This window comes from Impatiens glandulifera, chromosome 3 (genome assembly GCF_907164915.1).
Source record: "Impatiens glandulifera chromosome 3, dImpGla2.1, whole genome shotgun sequence".
NCBI lineage: Eukaryota > Viridiplantae > Streptophyta > Magnoliopsida > Ericales > Balsaminaceae > Impatiens > Impatiens glandulifera.
Window position 1 is genome coordinate 57,829,916 of NC_061864.1, and position 20,423 is coordinate 57,850,338.

The 20,423-nt window shown below is 34.1% G+C and overlaps 1 protein-coding gene and 3 non-coding genes across 4 annotated transcripts in view; 1 reads left to right on the forward strand and 3 right to left on the reverse strand.

Moving 5' to 3' along the window:
• The window catches only part of LOC124932550 (phospholipase D beta 1-like), a 34,252-nt gene that overhangs the window by 5,324 nt on the left and 8,505 nt on the right, over window positions 1-20,423 (forward strand). The window lies entirely within an intron of this gene.
• LOC124933255 lies at window positions 2,162-2,322 on the reverse strand. The gene has a single exon (XR_007098952.1). It is a non-coding gene; the product is annotated as a U1 spliceosomal RNA (small nuclear RNA).
• On the reverse strand, window positions 11,062-11,222 carry LOC124933257. Its single transcript, XR_007098954.1, has one exon. It is a non-coding gene; the product is annotated as a U1 spliceosomal RNA (small nuclear RNA).
• LOC124933262 lies at window positions 15,419-15,579 on the reverse strand. The gene has a single exon (XR_007098959.1). It is a non-coding gene; the product is annotated as a U1 spliceosomal RNA (small nuclear RNA).

Sequence of the window (20,423 nt, forward strand, 5' to 3'; positions counted from 1 at the left end):
TATTTGCGTCTAATTACTAAGATAATTTTCAAATAATTCCTTTATCTTTCATGTAGAGAAAAGATAAAACAAATTCCATTATTCTGTCTCTATTTTGATATCTAAAAAATATGGTGAAAAGGAGATCAAAAAGATAATATAGTTCAAGTTATGACATGTTTTTTAATAAGTTATCCATAATAGAACAACACACTAAAAATACAACAAATGGACATTTAATTCATAAAAATAAGAAATGGATCATCGCATTCAATAACAATCATAAAAAAACTCAGACATCAAAATTATGTGTGTTATGGTATATTAAAAAATCGGAGTCAAGATATTATGGCCATCTTTTATGTAACGGCACAATGAATGTGAGAAATATTAGTAATAATGGTTGAAAGGCTTCATTTGAAAATGTCATCTTAATATCATTTTCTCATCTCAATAAGATGCCCATTGGAAATGGATGGTATCTAAAGCTTAGTCCAGCCTAGATCACAAAACACCTAAAAGAAAAGAATCTGCGCTCTGGGGGCTAAATTTGCCAAACAATCCACACATTTTCATGAAAGACATGTATGGCCAAATCCTGATCCAGAGAGAAAAATGTTTCAAAGTTCCTTTTTTTATTGATGTATCTTGATTGTATTTATTGTTTTGTGACAGAAGTTGGCATGTGGTAAGAATGTACTGATAGACATGAGCATACATTCAACATACGTAAAAGCAATTCCATCTGCACAACATTTTATCTACATCGAGAATAAATATTTTATTGGATCGTCGTATAACTGGGAAAATCACAAAGACTTGGGTGTAAACAATATTTCATACAGATGGAAATAGCCCTAAAGATTTGCTGCTTATATCATCCTTCTAATGTTTCCAGAAGATGGTTCTACTAATAAAGCTATGCAAAGAATTCTCTACTGGCAGGTTGAAATTTCAAATTCCATTGACAGTAGCTAAAATTATTAGTTAATGTTTTATACTAAATACACAATACTTAATACTTATGATGTTTCAGATGTAGGAAAAAACGTACCCAACAACAGTCCTCAAGTAAATCACTCTTCCCTTTTCCCGTCAATAAGTATATTCTCAAAGTTGAGATTATTCTAAATTTTCGTTTTTTAATTTCTGGCACAAAGAACCGATGATGAGTATGTGATATTGGGATCTGCCAACATAAACCAGGTTCATTAGATGGGTCGAGAGATACTTGAATTGCAATGGGTGCATATCAAACAGGATTCTAAAAACAATTCTCTCTATGGCATGCAATACGTTGAATGAAACTAACCTTAATTTTGTTTGTTAAGATCTATGGTTACAGAATGTCGCTATGGGAAGAGCACACTGGAGACTTGAAGGACTGTTTCGTGCAGCACGAGAACATCAGTGTGTTAGACGGGTGAGAGCAATGGGTGAACATAACTGGAGGCTATATGCTAGTGAGGATTTAACTGAGATGACAGGGCACCTGCTTAAGTATCCAGTTCAGGTTGATCGGGATGGCAAAGTTAGGTCAATTCCTGGCTGTGAAAGGTTTCTAGATGTGGGTGGGAATATTTTGGGTACTTTTTCCATTCCCAATCAAAAAAATGTTACTCTTTGATCCAACACTAAACCATTACATTTTCATAGATTTTGTACAAAGTACGTGATATAAACTTCTAAGATTTATGGAGGGAATTGGCTTAGTTTTGTGCATTCATTTGTTCTGTAACAGTAGCATAGTATTTAATCAAAGAATATTCATATTCTCAATAAATTAACAATTATTACTGCTATAAAATTGTCAAACCTCAGGGAGATTACAAAATGCAAGGAACAATCATGAGCTTCATGTTGAAGGATGATTGAAAGCAAAACAAATTGATAAGATATGAAGAAATAAAACCTTGTTGATATATACGCAATTAAAACCTAAATCGGTACATATACACAAACCCTAGACGATTATCTGATATGAACTCCATCAGAAGTATGGAGTAATGTAGTATGCAGATTCAACCGAAACAACAAAACGCAAATTTCACCTGTTGAGAGAAGCAAACCAAGGAAAGAATTTCAGATAACAAAGATCTTCTTCATACAAAGATAATAGGGAGATATGAGCATCCACAAATGGGGAGATGTTAAACAATAATAAGAAGTTCAAACTAAAATTTAAAGGGCCGCGCGGACGCAAGCCCCCACTAACACAAATTATGACACAGGCTCAAACCCTAAGGCTGACCTTAGAAATACGCATCATCAAAGTGCAATGATGACCGTAGATCTAGACCATGGGTTTTATTGATCACCCATCGATCCTGTCCAGGTAAGTAATTTTTATGGACCATGTATGCTTCATTTTATAGTTTCTTTTTAAGTTGACTCATACTTTTTAATTTCGATGTGGGACAAAAGCCAACACAATGCAATCCCTAATATAGAATGACGTCTTGTGTCTAAGTTGACATTTATTTAAGAAATCTTAACTATTCCACTTAATACACAATCTTAATATAACTATTGTACAAATAAAAATTAATAATAATATTAATGTACTATAATTTCATTTACTTTAATATAAAGTTTATAACTTGTGTTAAAAAAAATTGGAACAAGAAAAGTTTAAAAAAATAATTGTATTAAACTTAGAAACGATAGGAATTCAAGAGGTGATTTAAGAAAGTGTATTTCTCAATGGAATGAAGTTGTTTTATGCTTCATTGCCAGTTTGTTACTTTGGAATAGGTTACTGACGTTATAAAGATGTTGTTTGGCTAGCATTATGTTTATAAAGTATTTATTAATTTGTTGGTCAGTCAAGTGCTACAAACCAAGATGACTGCATTTGAGACATTACTTTTATCTAAAATGATAAACTAAGAAGATAACATATCTAGACATAAAAAGATAAAAAAAAATAAGATAATGGAAATGTGTGCATGTTATTTTGTGAATAAACTTTTTAAGAGTTTAGTGTGTGTTTGATAGGGAGGATATACAAATGTCAAAACTTGTATTGTTGTAAGCAAAAATGACTTTGGTTTCGACAATAAAAACTTAGAGGAGTTGGGAATATCGGTTAAGGTGATGATAAGGCGGTGGAAGGAATTGCAATGGTGGATGACTTGATGATGGATGGATTAGGTTCTAGCAGGAGTGTCACTATGATGAATGTACAAACCATCGTGACTGATATGGTGAGTCTTAATGGTACAAACAACATGCAATGAAAATTGATGATTAATGATCTATTAGTTTCAAATAATTTGAATGAAGCAATTAAAAATGAGGGTGTTAGATCTAAGAGTACAAAAGAAGCTAATTGGAAAAAGACAGATATAAAGGTGTGTAGCTTTATTCGTTCCTAGGTTGGTGTAAATGTTGTTCACCATGTTGAGAACGAGACTACGACATATGGTGTGTGGAGCAAACTTGAAGCACTCTACGATGGGAGGTCAATAGGGAATAAAGTAGCAATGGTACGAAGGCTGGTGAATCTAAAATACATTGATAATAAATCAATTGTTGAGCACTTGAATAGATTTCAAAATATTTTGAATCAGCTGAGTAGTATGAAGATAAAAACTTTGATGATATGGTGCAAGCACTTTTAGTCCTTGAATCTTTTTTTTTGGAAAAACAGTTATAACTATTTCATTAAAATTCCAAAAGTGGGAGGGTCAAGAATCAAAGCTAGACAAATTTTAGCTATGATTAAATGTTGACAATCAAAAGACCCTAAAGAACATAATTAGTAGCAATCAAACATACAAGAAACAGAGATTACAAACAAAGATTACAAACTGTGTCAAATCCTAATTATCCCAATCATGATTTTTATTTCCATACTAACCTGATGTTTCAACATGTTGTCTTTCTCTTCCCTTGTCCTTCCTTTTCCCCTTCCACTTGTCCTTCCTCTTCCCCTTCCCCTTCCTCTTGCAATGAAAGATGGATGAACTGAAGAGGTTGATGAATACTGCATATTCTCATTTTTTATTTATTTTTTTATATGAACTTGTTCTGATTTAATAGAAATAATTATTATTTAGAATTTCCGGGCTCTTCACATCGTTGTTATGAACTTGAAATTTCGAGATCATTGTCTTTATTTCCTTCAACTTCAGCTTTAGAATTCTCAGCAACTTTGGATTCCTCTATATCAACCTTAGAATTCTCTTCTTCCTCTTGATTAACTTGAGTATCTTCATCTCTATTTTCATCAGCAACCACTTCAACTTGACTTGATTGAGAATCATCAACTATCTATTCAACATGATTAGGTTGAGGTTCCACCTCATTCTTCGTACTGCTTTTTTCTTGTATAAAATTTTCTTTATCTTATGTTTCCTATTCTATAACCATATTTTTCTCTTTGAAAATAGGCACCTCTGTTTCATTTACCTGCATCTTTACTTTCTGGCCTCTATGAATTTTCTTATGTTCTTCCTTAGCCAAATCACATTTTGGGCTTGCATGTTGGAAGGTATTGCAGAAAGAGCATATGTCTGGCCTCCACTCATAAGTGATTTCCATGACAGTAGTTTTTTCTTTTATGTCTACTACGGTCATACTTTTCGGTAGTGTGCTTCTAGGATGCACCTCAATGCTAATTCTAGCAAATGATAGGTGCTCTTCTCCTTCCGTAATTTGATCCATGTATAATGGTCTACCCAATAAACCTACAAATTGACTAAGTGCTTCAGAATTATACATATGTACAAATATATTTCAGAGCTTGAAGCATATCTGTGCAGTTTCTTTTGGCTTACTCAATAGGTTCAAGTCTTCAGACCATTTTTCCAATTTCATACAGTTGGATACTATATATGTATGCCCATTTTCTAGAATTTCCTCCAGATTAGACCCTTTCTTGAATTTAAAGAAATATAAATCATGGACATTTGCTGAAATCTTCTCCAGCCCTTTTCCTTCTCATTGCTTCAATAGTGCATATTTAGTAATTGGGAATGATACTCTGTTTTTCCCTATGTAGTTTCCCACAAGTACATTTTCTCATTCTTTTATACAGTTTTCCTCTACTTCAGTAGACATTTTAAATTCAAATTGAGAATTCAATACCTCCACTTTTGTTTGGGTATTGCCCAAGTATATTTTCCCTTTATAGGCATGATCTTCTAACTTTTTTGTATTGTTGTTCTTCCAGACTTCATTAGTTTTCCATGTCGAGTTGCTCCTGATAGTATATGACTTAGATTTGGGAGCCTTCAACAATTCCTTCATTGTAGCAACGGACCATTGAACAATTTCTTCATATTCTTTTTTTTCCAGTAGATTCTAGTCTTAAAGATAGTGGATATTGAGTTGAATTGTAATCTCCCGTGCTTTCTCCTTATTGATGATAATTTCTCCCCTTTTGGCATGCATAAGGAACTTTGTAATCTGATTTTTGAGCCCAAACAAATTAGCTCTTTCATTATAGCGTATCTTCTAAGCTCCTTCATTATCCCCCTGTTTTTCTGCATCATTTTCAACAGGAATTTTCCCAGTAGCAGTTGGAATAGATTGTTTACTTGTGTTGGTATCTTGCTGTTCTTTGATAACTTCTTCAGCAATTCTTTTAATTTCTTTGACGGCTGCTTCCTGATTCCTTCCAGCACAAAATCCCTAACTTCTTTAGATTTATTACTTTTGTTCTTTCCCTTTCCCATGATGGTAGAAACGAAGAATAAGAATAGAGTAATTACAAGAAACCTTAGAAATGATCACAGATAAACCGCAATTGATGGCAAATTCCTACGATGTTTACAAATGCACAAGAAATCCTAGACTATAGAAACTTAATGACTCACTTATGACGCAAGACAATATCGTGTCGTTCGTGAAGATCGACCTGTGCCGCCTGTGCCAATCGTGCTGCCCGTGCCGATCGCATTTCCTATGATAATTTGTGATTTTGGTACCGATTTGATAATTTCCGACTCAAGACAATATCGTATCACCTATGACGATCGTGTCGTATATTCCTATCATGCTGTCGTGCCGATTGTGCCGTGTAGTCTTTGAATCTTTGCCTACATGTTAGAAGACACTTATAATTACTCCCAGCAACTCAACATCAAATAGTAAAGTCAACATGGCATTTGTCACCATTTCCTTACTTGATGAAGAGAATCAAAAGGAGGATAAATCTTCTAAGTATGATATGTTGGTGACTGGTAGAGGAAGATCAAATAAGAATATAAGTGGTTCGAGTAGGGGAAAGTCTAGAGCTCCAAAGATGGATGGTGTTTGACATTACTGTGGAAAATGGGTCATTGGAAAAACGAGTGTTGGAAATTTAAAAATTATAAAGCAAAGGGTATGTTGAAGCTCATAGAAAAGAAAGAACAGAGTGCAGATACATCTGCTTATGCTTCAGATGGTGAACTGGCATATGCTTCTAACTGTCAAGACTTTTGTCTTAGCACATCTTCAAATGAAACATAATGGATTGTTGACACATGTGCCTAATTCCAATTTAGTCCACAAAAAGGTTACTTCCAATCCTACAAAGTTAGTGATTATGGTGAGGTTCGCATGGGTAACAGTGGTGTGTCCAAGATAGTTTTTCTTGGTGATGTTAGAATCGAGACAAACATGGGATGTTTCTTGACATTGAGAGATGTAAGACATGTTCCTGATTTGAGATTGAATTTGATTTCAGTAGGTAAGCTCAATGATGGAGGCTAATATAATGTTTTCAGTAGTGGAGCATGAAAGCTAAGCAATGGTTCGTTGGTTGTTTCACGAGGTAAGAAATGTTGTTCCTTATACAAGACAAATTTGAAAATTGTCTATGATGCAACATATTTTATCGTGATTGATTGAGTCCATCTATGAGTTGTGGCACAAGAGACTAGGTCATATTAGTGAGAAGGGGCTGAATGTTTTGATCAAAAGGAATGAGTTGTCAAATCTCAAGGATGCTCATCTTGAAAATTGTGAGCATTGTTTGAAGGGTAAGCAGAACAGAGTCTCCTTCAGTAAGTCGAAAGTGGAGCTGAAAAAGAATGTCCTTGATCTAGTTCATTCATGTGTTTGTGGTCCTATGAAGATTAAATCCATAGGTGGTGCTTCTTATTTTATAATCTTTAAAGACGATGCATCTAGGAAGGTTTGAGAATATGCTATAAAGTACAAGGATAAGGTTGCATCAAAGTTGGAGGTCTTTCACAAGATGGTTAAAAGAGAGACAAGAAGAAAATTGAGGAGGGTGCGGTCAGATAATGGGGGAAAGTACATAGACTCATTTGATGATTATTGTAAAGAGTAAGGTATTCGACATGAACATATTGTGCCTAATACTCCACAACAAAAAGAGTGGTAGAGAGGATGAATAGAATAATATTAGAACAGATGAGGAGTATGCTCTCCCATGCCAAGTTGGCTAAGCATTTCTGAGCTGAAGTCATGAGCTCTGTAGTGTATGTGATCAACCGTTCTCCCTCTAAACCATGAATAATAAGTGTGTAGAAAGCATCTCGTCAAGTAAAGATGTTAATTATGACTATTTACTTGTTTTAGTTGTACAGCTTTTGTGCATGTTCCAAAAGATGAGAGGTCTAAGCTAGATGCAAAAACCAGTCAATGCATATTTTTGGGTTATGATGATAAAAAGTTGGGATATATGTGTTATGACCCAGTTGACAAGAAGGTTTTGAGAAGCTGAGATGTGGTATTCCTTGAAGATCAGACTATTGAGAATTTTGAAGATGGTGAAAAGCTTGATGTATACATACATGATCTTTCTAGTCTTGAATTGTCTCGTGATGTTGAGGAGACATGGCCACATGTAACTTCAACTCAGATAGTGATGATGATGTTCCTTAGGGTCAAGCTGTAGGTCATGAAAATGATACAAAATTTGATCTTGTGATAATATTAAGACTGATTTTGAAGTTCAACAAGAAAATGGAAATCAACAGAATCAACAAATAGAGGTACTTAGGAGGTTTACTAGGGGAGAAAAGATTAAGTTCTAAGTACCATGTTATAGAATATGTCCTTCTAACTTATTGTGGGGAGTCTATATGCTATAAAGAGGCTCTTGAGGAGGCTCATAAGGAAGAATGGATAGTTGTCATGGATGAAGAGATGAAGTCAATGCTGAAAAATGGCACATATAAACTTGTTGAAAGACCAAAGAACAGAAAAGTATTACAAAATAAATGGGTGTACAAGATTAAGAAAGAAGGTGATGATAGCAAGTCAAGATACAAGGCTAGGCTGGTTGCCAAAGGTTTTGGCTAGAGGCATGAAATCGATTATGATGAGATTTTCTCACCGATAGTGAAGATGACTTCCATCCGGGTGGTGTTAGGTCTAGCTACTTGTATGGATCTTGAGGTTGAACAACTTGATGTCAAGACTGCATTTCTTCACAGTGATTTGGATGAAGATGTTTATATGGAGAAACCTAGAGGTTACTATAAGAAAGGTGATGAAAGCAAGGTGTGCAAACTTATCAAAAGTTTGTACGGTTTGAAGAAAGCACCAATGCAGTGGTATCTTAAGTTTAAGTCGTTCATGACCATCCATGTGTACCTGAAGACGTCTACAATTCACTGTGTCTTTGTGCAAAAGTTTGTTTTTATTATACTTCTCTTATATGTTGATGACATGTTGATTATATGGAGAGACAAGCTCAAGATTGCTAAGTTGAAAAAGATTTTTGGCTATGTCTTTTGAGATGAAAGACTAAGGTCAAGCAAGACAAATTCTTGGAATGCAGGTCATTCGTGATCGAGTGAAGAAAAGGCTATGGCTGTCTCAAGAGAGAGATATTGAGAAGATTCTAAAACGATTCTGTATGGACAAAGCAAAGTTAGTTGCTTGTCTATTTACTACATGCTTGAATATAAACAAGACAATGCCTCCAAAGGATGAAGATGAAATACAAGAAATTCAGTGTTACATATGCTTTAGCAATAGGCATTCTGATGTATGCAATGGTCTGTACAAGACCAGATATAACTCATGCGATTGAAGTAGTTAGTCATTCCTTTCAAATCCCAGTAAGACACACTAGGAAGTAGTTAAGTAGCTAATGAGATATCATCGAGGGACCTCCAAATACGCTTTGTGTTATGGTACTGGAAAACCACATGTTGAAGGTTTTTTGATTCAGATATGAGTGGTGATATTGACACAATGAGATCAACTTCAGGGTATTTGTTTACCTTTAGAGGAGAACTTGTATCATGGAAGTATCGTCTACAGAAATGTGTTTCTTTGTCTACTACAAAAGTTGAATATATTGTCATTACTGAATGTTGTAAGGAAATGAGATGGATGAAAAAATTGTTGAAAAATAGACATTGTATAAGACAAGTTTGTGGTGTTTAGTGACTCATAAAGTTCTATACATCTAAGCAAGAATCCAAGTTTCCATTCACGTTCAAAACACATTCAAAGAAAGTACCATTGGATCCGTGAAGTGCTCGAGAAGAATGAGTTATACTTGGAGAAAGTGCATACATATGAGAACGGGTCAGAGATGATGACAAAGAGCTTGGAAAGTGGAAAGCATGATATATGTTGTGTCAAAGCCGGAATAGTTCTGGCAGGAGCGTCACGATGATGAATGTTTATAGTAACATTCTCCTATGGCTCGGAAGGGGAAAAATTATTGATGTGTTCTTTCCCATTGCGGGCGGGTTTTTAAATTCTGGGTAAACATGTCAGGGTTTTCTATTATGAAAACGGGTTAGATTATAAATATTTTTTTTTGTATTTTTCTCATAACATAATAAGGTTGAGAGAGAGTGAACAGATCTATGGTTTTATGGGTTCCTTCTTTTTCTTTGGTTGATCCAAAGAGAAAGATTGGGGGAGCTTTTGATTATGGAGTATTCCAATCATTTCTAGTGTAATCACTTCTTTCATTTGAGAGCAGAGCATGTAAGTTTCTACTATTGACATTTCTTTAATTTAATGAAACTTATCCCTCCCTTGGATGTAGGTCGATTTTCACCGAACCACATATATTGTGTTGTCATTTATTTTGTGTTATTTCACTTCTTTGTAAATCTGTTGTTCCTCAAAGACGATTTGGAAACTGATTTGTTACATGTTTGATTTCTAAGAAAATCCGTAGTTTTTCTGTTACAAAACCCAACAATGAATAAGCCAAATCAAACAGGTTTCTAAAAAACAATTCTCTCTATGGCCTGCAATACGTTGAATGAAACTAACCCTAAATTTGTTTGTTAAGATCTATGGTTACAGAATGTCGCTATGGGAAAAGCACACTAGAGTCGTGAAGGACGGTTTTGAGTAGCCCGAGAACATCGAGTGTGTTAGACGAGTGAGAGAAATGGGTGAACTTAATTGGAGGCAATATGCTAGTGAGGATTTAACTGAGATGACAGAACACATGCTTAAGTATCTAGTTCAGGTTGATCGGGATGGCAAAGTTAGGTCAATTCCTGGATGTGAAAGGTTTCTAGATGTGGGTGGAAATATTTTGGGTACTTTTTCCATTCCCATTCAAAAAAATGTTACTCCTTCATCCAACACTAAACCATTACATTTTTATAGATTTTGTACATAGTACATGGTATAAACTTCTAAGATTTATGGAGGGAATTGGCTTAGCTTTGTGCATTCATTTGTTTATATACTGTAACAATAGCATGGTATTTAATCAAAGGATATTCATATTCTCAATAAATTAACAATTATTACGCTACAAAATTGTCAAACCTCATGGAGACTACAAAATGCAATGAACAATCATGAGCTTCCTATTGAAGGATGATTGAAAGCAAAACAAATTGATAAGATACGAAGAAATAAAACCTTGTTGATATATACGCAATTAAAACCTAAATCGGTACATATACGCAAACCCTAGACGATTATCTGATATGAACTCCATCAGAAGTATGGAGTAATGTAGTATGCAGATTCAACAGAAACAACAGAACGCAGATTTCACGTTTTGAGAGAAGTAGACTTGCAAGGAAAGAATTTCAGATAACAGAGATGTTCTTCATACAAAGATAGAGAAATATGAGCATCCACGGATGGGGAGATGTTAAAGAATAATAAGAAGTTCAAACTAAAATTGAAAGGGTCGCGCGGACGCATGCCCCCACTGACACAAATTATGACACAGGCTCAAACCCTAAGGCTGACCTTAGAAATATGCATCATCAAAGTGCAATGATGACCGTAGATCTAGACCATGGGTCTTATTGATCACCCATCGATCCTGTCCAGGTAAGTAATTTATATGAACCATGTCCACTTCATTTTATAATTGCTTTTCAAGTTGACTCGTACTTTTTAATTTCGATGTGGGACAAAAGCAACACTATCCAATCCCTAATATAGAATGACGTCTTGTATCTAAGTTGACATTTATTTGAGAAATCTTAACTATTCCACTTAGTACACAATCTTAATATAACTATTGTACAAATAAAAATTAATAATAATATTAATGTACTATAATTTCATTTACTTTTTTATAAAGTTTATAACTTGTGTTAATAAAAATTGGAACAAGAGAAGTTTAAAAAAATAATTGTACTAAACTTAGAAACGATAGGAATTCAAGAGGAGATTTAAGAAAGTGTATTACTCAATGGAATGGAGTTGTTTTATGCTTCATTGCTAGTTTGTTATTTTGGAATAGGTTACTTACGTTATAAAGATGTATAAAGATGTTGTTTGTCTAGCATTATGTTTATAAAGTATTTGTTAATTTGTTGGTTAATCAAGTGCTACAAAACAAAATGACTGCAATTGAGACATTAATTTGGTCTAAAATAATAAACCAAGAAGAGAAATTACTTTTGAAGCTAAAATTTCTAGACATAAAAAGAATAAAGAATAAGATAAATGAAATGTGTGCGCTTTATTTTGTGAATAAACTTTTTTTTAAGAGTTTAGTGTGTGTTTGATAGGGAGGATATACAAATTTCAAAACGTGTATTGTTGTTGTTAAAATATAATATAATATATATTTAAGATATTATTACAATATTATATAAATTGTGATAATATCATTATTATATTATATTATATCATTATTATATTATATTATATTATATTAATTTCCATATAAGCTAAATATAATGTCTATATAATAGACATAACTTATGTAACTCAATATAACATTCAATACAATTTCTCTCTTTATTCTAACATGGTATCAGAGCCTTGTTATCGTTTTTGAGTCAATTAAGTGATAGTCTTCCGCTGCCTCCATCATTGGTTACTTTAGCCATTGATGGAGGGCTCTAATAATGCTTTATTAATTATTATTACTATTTCTTAATAATATTTTCTTTTTCAAATAATTATGTTGATATTTTTACTTTCTTTATCAATTATATTCTCTGAGTTTGTTTTCAGTTGTTACTTTATTCCAGTAGTTTAAGGCCATATTTTTATTGGTGTTAATCTAATCATATGTGTTCTTTTACTAGTTATTTAGTCAACACACTACCATTCTCTCGTTAGAATGAGTTTTACAGGTTTTGTTTTACCCCAGCATTCTATTCCCATGGGATTCTACCTTCTTCGCTGGTTTTCTTTAATGCAACACACTGCCATCCCGTCGTTGGATGGATTTCGAGACTCGCAAATAACTTCGAAGTTCATTCGGTTGTTGTTTCACCCCAGCATTCTATTCCCACGGGATTCTACCTCTTCGTTGGTTTATCCGTCAACACACTATCATCCTTTAACTGGATGGAGCTCACGAGTTTTTGAAGTTTGAAGAATACAACATCAATATTTCATCATCTCGTCTTCAACCTCAAGTTGATCAAGCATTTTCCATCTTGAGTTTGAGGAGGGGTGTTAAAATATAATATAATATATATGTAAGATATTATCACAATATTATATAAATTGTGATAATATCATTATTATATTATATTATATCATTATTATATTATATTATATTATATTATATTAATTTCCATATAAGCTCAATATAATGTTTATATAATAGACATAACTTATGTAACTCAATATAACATTCAATACAATTTCTCTTTATTCTAACAGTTGTAAACAAAAATGAGTTTGGTTCCAACAATAAGAACTTAGAGGAGTGGGGAAGATCGGATAAGCTGATGATAAGGAGGTGGAAGATTATAAAACGATTCTATATGGACAAGGCAAAGTCAGATGCTTGTCTATTGGCTACACACTTGATAATAAACAAGACAATGTCTCCCAAGGATGAAGGGGAAAGACAAGAAATGTGCAGTGTTCAATATGTTTCAACAATAGACAGTCTGATGTATGTAATGGTCTGTACAAAACCGGATATAGATCATGTGGTTGGAGTAGTTAGTCGTTTCCTTTCAAATCTATGTAAGACACACTAGGAAGCAGTTAAGTGGCTAATGAGATATCTTCGAGGGACCTCCAAATACACTTTGTATTATGGTATTAGAAAGCCACATGTTGAAGGGTTTTTTGATTCAGATATGAGTGATGATATTGACACAATGAGATCAGACCTTCTCTTAAGCCTTAGGAATGAATCCAGCTTCAGGTGTAATGAAGCTTCAGGGTATTTGTTTACCTTTAGAGGAGGAGTTGTATCATGGAAGTCTCGTCTATAGAAATGTGTTTCTTTGTCTACTACAGAAGCTGGATATATTGCCATTACTGAATGTTGTAAGTAATGAGATGGATGAAAGAGTTGTTGAAAAAATAAGCATTGCATAAGACAAGTTTGTGGTGTTTAGTGACTCTTAAAGTGATATACATGTAAGCAAGAATCCAAGTTTCCATTCACGTTCAAAACACATCCAAAGAAAGTACCATTGGATCCGTGAAGTTCTCGAGAAGAATTAGTTATACTTGGAGAAAGTGATATAGATAAGAACGGGTCAGATATGATGACAAAGAGCTTGCCAAGAGGCAAGCATGAGATATGTTGTGCCAAAGCCGGAATGGTTCTGGCAGGAGCGTCACGAGTATGAATGTTTATAACAACATACTCCCATGGCTCGGAAGGGGGAGAATTGCTGAGTTATTCCTTCCCATTGCAGGCGAGTTTTTAAATTTTATGTAAACGGGTCAGGGTTTTCTATTATGAAAATTGGTTAGAGTATAAATACTTTTTTTGGTATTTTTCTCATAACACAATAAGGTTGAGAGAGAGTGAACAAATCTAGGGTTTTCTGGTTTTCTTCTTTTTTTGGTTGATCCAAAGAGATAGATTGGGGGAGTTTTTGATTGTGGAGTATTTCAATCATTTCCAGTGTAATCACTTCTTTCATTTGAGAGCGGGGCATGTAAGTTTCTACTATTGACATTTCTTTGATTTAATGAAACTTATCCCTCCCTTGGATGTAGGTTGATTTTCACCGAACCACGTACATTGTGTTTTCATTTATTTTGTGCTATTTCACTTCTTGGTAGATCTGTTGTTCCTCATAGACGATTTGGAAACTAATTTGTTACAAGTTTGGTTTTTAAGAAAATTCGTAGTTTTGCTGTTGCAAAACCCAACAATGAATAAGTAAAATCAAATATATTTCTAAAAATCAATTCTCTCTATGGCCTGTAATACGATGAATGAAACTAACCCTAAATTTGTTTATTTAGATTTATGGTTACAGAATGTCGATATGGGTAAAGAACACTAGAGTCGTGAAGGACTATTTTGTGTAGTCCGAGAACATCAAGTTTGTTATACGGGTGAGAGCAATGGGTTAACATAACTAGAGGCTATAAGCTGGTGAGGATTTCACTGAGATGACAGAACACTTGCTTAAGTATCTAGTTTAGGTTGATCGGGTGAAAAAAATAGGTCAATTCCTGGTTGTGAAAGGTTTCCAGATGTGGGTGTGAATATTTTGGGTACTTTTTTCATTCCCATTCAAAAAAATATTACTCTTTGATCCAACACTAAATCATTACATTTTCATAGATTTTGTACATAGTACGTGGTGTAAACTTCTAAGGTTTATGGAAGAAATTGGCTTAGTTTTGTGTATTCATTTGTTCATACACTTTAACAATAGCATGGTATTTAATCAAAGGATATTCATATTAATTATTACTACTACAAAATCTTCAAACCTCATGGAGACTACAAAATGCAATGAACAATCATGAGGTTCCTGTTGAAGGATGATTGAAAGAAAAACAAATTGATAAGATACGAAGAAATAAAACCTTGTTGATATATACACAATTAAAACCTAAATAGGTACATATACGCAAACCCTAGACAATTATCTGATATGAACTCCATCAGAAGTATGAAGTAATGTAGTATGCAGATTCAACAGAAACAAAAGAACGCAGATTTCACCTATTGAGAGAAGCAGACGTGCAAGGAAAGAATTTCATATAATAGAGATGTTCTTCATACAAAGATAATAGGGAGATATGAGCATCCACAGATGGGGAGATGTTAAAAAATAATAAGAAGTTCAAACTAAAATTGAAAGGGGTCGCGCGGACGCATGCCCCCACTAACACAAATTATGACAGAGGCTCAAACCCTAAGGCTAACATTAGGAATACGCATCATCAAAGTGCAAGGATGACCGTAGATCTAGACCATGGGTCTTATAGATCAGCCATCGATCCTGTCCAGGTAAGTAATTTTTATGGACCATGTCTACTTCATTTTATAGTTGCTTTTCAAGTTGACTCATACTTTTTAATTTCGATGTGGGACAAAAGAAACACAATGCAATCCCTAATATAGAATGACGTCTTATATCTATGTTGACATTTATTTGAGAAATCTTAACTATTCCACTTAATACACAATCTTAATATAGCTATTGTACAAATAAAAATTAATAATAATATTAATGTACTATAATTTCATACTTTTATATAAAGTTTATAACTTGTGTTAATAAAAATTAGAACAAGAGAAGTTTAAAAAAATAATTGTACTAAACTTAGAAACGATAGGAATTGAAGAGGAGATTTAAGAAAGTGTATTACTCAATGGAATGGAGTTGTTTTATTCTTCATTGCCAGTTTGTTACTTTGGAATAGGTTACTGACGTTATAAAGATGTTGTTTGGCTAGCATTATGTTTATAAAGTATTTGTTAATATGTTGGTCAATGAAGTGCTACAAACTAAGATGACTACAATTGAGACATTAATTTGGTCTAAAATAATAAACCAAGAAGAGAAATTACTTTTGAAGCTAACATGTCTAAACATAAAAAGGATAAAGAATAAGATAAAGGAAATGTGTGCATTTTATTTTGTGAATAAACTTTTTTTAAGAGTTTAGTGTGTGTTTGATAGGGAGGATATACAAATTTCAAAACTTGTATTGTTGTAAGCAAAACCGAGTTTCGTTCCAACAATAAGAACTTAGAGGAGTGGGGAAGATCAGATAAGGTTATGATAAGTCGGTGGAAGGAATTGCAATGGTGGATGACTTGATGATGGATGAATTAGGTTCTAGTAAGATTTTCACGATGATGAATGTACAAACCATCGTGACTGACATGGTGAGTCTAAATGGTACAAACTACAGACAATGGAAATTGATGATTAGTGATTTATTAGTTTCAGATTATTTGAATGAAGCAATTGAAAATGAGGGTGTTAGACCTAAAAGTACAAAAGAAGCTGACTGGAAAAAGACAAATAAAAAGGGGTGTAGCTTTATTCGTTCCTAGGTTGGTGTAAATTTTGTGCACCATGTTGAGAACGAGACTACGGCATATGGTGTGTGGAGCAAACTTGAAGCTCTCTACACTAGAAGGTCAGCAGGGAATAAAGCAGCACTTGTACGAAAGCTGGTGAATCTAAAGTACATTGATAATAAATCAATTGTTGAGCACTTGCAAGAATATCAAAATATTTCGAATCAGCTGAGTAGTATGAAGATAGAAACTTTGATGATGAGGTGCAAACACATTTAGTCCTTGAATCTTTGCCTACAAGTTGGGAGACACTTATTATTACTCTCAACAATTCAGCACCAAATGGTAAAGTCAACATGGCATTTGTCACCAGTTCCTTACTTATTGAGGAGAATCGAATGGGGGATAAACCTTTTAAGTCTGATACGTAGGTGACTGGTAGATGAAGATCAAAGGATAATAGAAGTTGTTCGAGTAGGGGCAAGTCTAAAAACAAGTCTAGAGTTCCAAAAAATGATGGTGTTTGAAATTACTGTGGCAAAATGGATCATTGAAAAAACGAGTGCTTGAAATTTAAAAATGATAAAATAAAGGGTACGGTGAAGCCTAGAGAAAAGAAAGAATAGAGTGAATATACATCTACTTATGTTTCAGATGGTGAACTGACATATGTTTCTAACTGTCAAGACTCTTGTCTTAGAACATCTTCAAATGAAACATCATGGATTGTTGACACATGTGCCTCATTCCAATTTAGTCCAAAAAAAGGTTACTTCCAATCCTACAAAGTTGGTGATTATGGTGAGGTTTGCATGGGTAATAGTGGTGTGTCCAAGATAGTTTGTCTTAGTGATGTTAGAATCAAGACAAAATGGGTTATTTCTTGATATTGAGAGATATAAGACATGTACCTGATTTGAGAATGAATTTGATTTCAGCAGGTAAGCTCGATGATGGAGGCTACCATAATGTTTTCAGTGTTGGAGCATGGAAGCTAAGCAAGGGTTCATTGGTTGTTGCATGAGGTAAGAAATGTTGTTCCTTATACAAGACAAATTTGAAAATTTTCTATGATGCAGCATATTTTGTCGTGACTAAGTCGTCCTCTAAGTTGTGGCACAAGAGACTAGGCCATATTAGTAAGAAGAGGATGAATGTTTTTATCAAAAGGAATGAGTTTTCGAATCTCAAGGATGCTCATCTTGAAAATTGTGAGCATTGCTTGAAAGGTAAGTAGAATAGAGTCTCCTTCAGTAAGTCGAAAGTGGAGCTGAAAAAGAATGTCCTTAAACTAGTCCATACAGGTGTTTGTGGTCCTATGAAGATTAAATCCATATGTTGTGCTTCTTATTTTGTAATCTTCATAGACGATGCATTTAGGAAGGTTTAGGAATATGCTATAAATTCCAAGGATAAGGTTGCAACAAGATTTGAGTGTTTCACAAGCTAGGTAAAAAAGAGACGGGAAGAAAATTGATGAGGGTGTGGTCATATAATCGGAGAGAGTACATAGGCTCATTTGATGATTATTATAAAGAGCAGGGTATTCGACATGAACAGATTGTGCCCAATACTCCACAACAAATAGAGTGATTGAGAGGATGAATAGAACAATGTTAGAACAGATGAGGAGTATGCTCTCCCATACCAAGTTGGATAAGCATTTCTGGGCTGAAGTCATGAGCACTACAATGTATGTGATCAACCGTTCTCCCTCCAAGTCATTGGATAATAAGTATGCATGAAGCATCTTGTCAAGTAAAGATGTTAATTATGACTATTTACGTGTTTTGGTTGTAGAGATTTTGTGCATGTTCTAAAAGATGAGAGGTCTAATCTAGATGTAAAAACTAGCCAATGCATATTTTTGGGTTATGGTGATGAAAAGTGGGGATACATGTGTTATGACCCAGTTGACAAGAAGGTTTTGAGAAGATGAGATGTGGTATTTCTTGACGAACAGACTATTGAGAATTTTGAAGATGGTGAAAAACTTGATGTATACATATGTGATCTTTCTAGTCTTGAGCTGTCTCATGATGTTGAGGAGACAAGGCCACATGTAGCTTCAACTCAAATAGTGATGATAATGTTCCTCAGGGTCAAGATGTAGGCCATGAAAATTATACAGAAACTGATCTTTGTGATAATATTGAGGCTGATTTTAAAGTCCAACAAGAAGATGGAAATCAACAGAATCAACAAACAGAGGTACTTAGGAGGTCTACTAAGGTAGTAAGGAGAAAAGATCAAGTTATAAATACTCTGCTACAGAGTATGTCCTTCTAAATGATTGAGGGGAGTCTATATGCTATAAGGAGGCTCTTGAGGTTACTCATAAGGAAGAATGACTAGCTATCATAGATGAAAAGATGAAGTCATTGTTGAAAATGGCACATATGAATTGGTTGAAAAACCAAATAATAGAAAAGTATTACAAAATAAATGGGTGTACAAGATCAATCAAGAAGGTGATGATAGCAAGCAAAGATACAAGGCTTGGCTGGTTACCAAAGTTTTTGGCCAGAGACATGAAATCGATTATGATGAGATTTTCTCACCGGTAGTGAAGATGACTTACATCCGGGTGGTGTTAGGTCTAGCTGCTAGTATGGATCTTAAGGTTGAACAACTTGATGTCAAGACTGTATTTCTCCACCGTAATTTGGATGAAGATGTTTATATGGAGAAACCTAAAGGTTACAATAAGAAATGTGATGAAATCAAGGTGTGAAAACTATTCAAAAGTTTGTACGGTTTGAAGAAAGCACCAATGCAGTGGTATCTTAAGTTTGAATCGTTCATGACCATCCATGTGTACATGAAGACGTCTACAGATCACTTTGTCTTTGTGAAAAAGTCTGTTTTTATTATACTTCTCATATATATTGATGACATGTTAATTGTAGGGAGAGAGACAAACTCAAGATTACCAAGTTGAAAAAAGATTTGGCTAAGTCTTTTGAGATGAAAGACTTAGGTAAAGCAAGACAAATTCTTGGAATGCGGGTCATTCATGATCGGGTGAAGAAAAGGCTATGACTGTATCAAGAGAGATATATTGAGAAGATTCTAAAAAGATAATGTATAAACAAGGCAAAGTTAGTTGTTTGTCTATTGGCTACACACTTGAAAATAAACAAGACAATGTCTCCCAAGGATGAAGAGGAAACACAAGAAATGTGCAGTGTTCCATATGCTTCAACAATAAGCAGTCTCATGTATGCAATGGTCTGTACAAGACCGGATATAGCTCATGCGGTTTGAGTAGTTAGTCGTTTCCTTTCAAATCCCGGTAAAATACACTGGGAAGCAGTTAAGTGGCTAATGAGATATCTTCAAGGGACCTCCAAATACTCTTTGTGTTATGGTACTGGAAAGACACATGTTGAAGGGTTTTTCTGATTTAGATATGTGTGGTGAGATATTGACACAATGAGATTAACTTCAGGATATTTTTTACATTTAAAGGAGGATTTGTATCATTGCAGTCTCGTCTATAAAAATGTGTTGCTTTGTCTATTACAGAAGCTGAATATATTGTCATTACTGAATGTTGTAAAGAAATGAGATTGATTAAAGAATTGATGAAAAAATAGGCATTTCATAAGACAAGTTTGTGGTGTTTAGTGACATACAAAGTGATATACATGTAAGAAAGAATCCAAGTTCAGGTTTCCAGTTCAGGTTGATCGGGATGGCAAAGTTAGGTCAATTCTTAAATGTGAAAGGTTTCTAGATGTGGGTGGAAATATTTTGGGTACTTTTTCCATTCCCATTTAAAAAAATGTTACTCCTTGATCCAACACTAAACCATTACATTTTTATA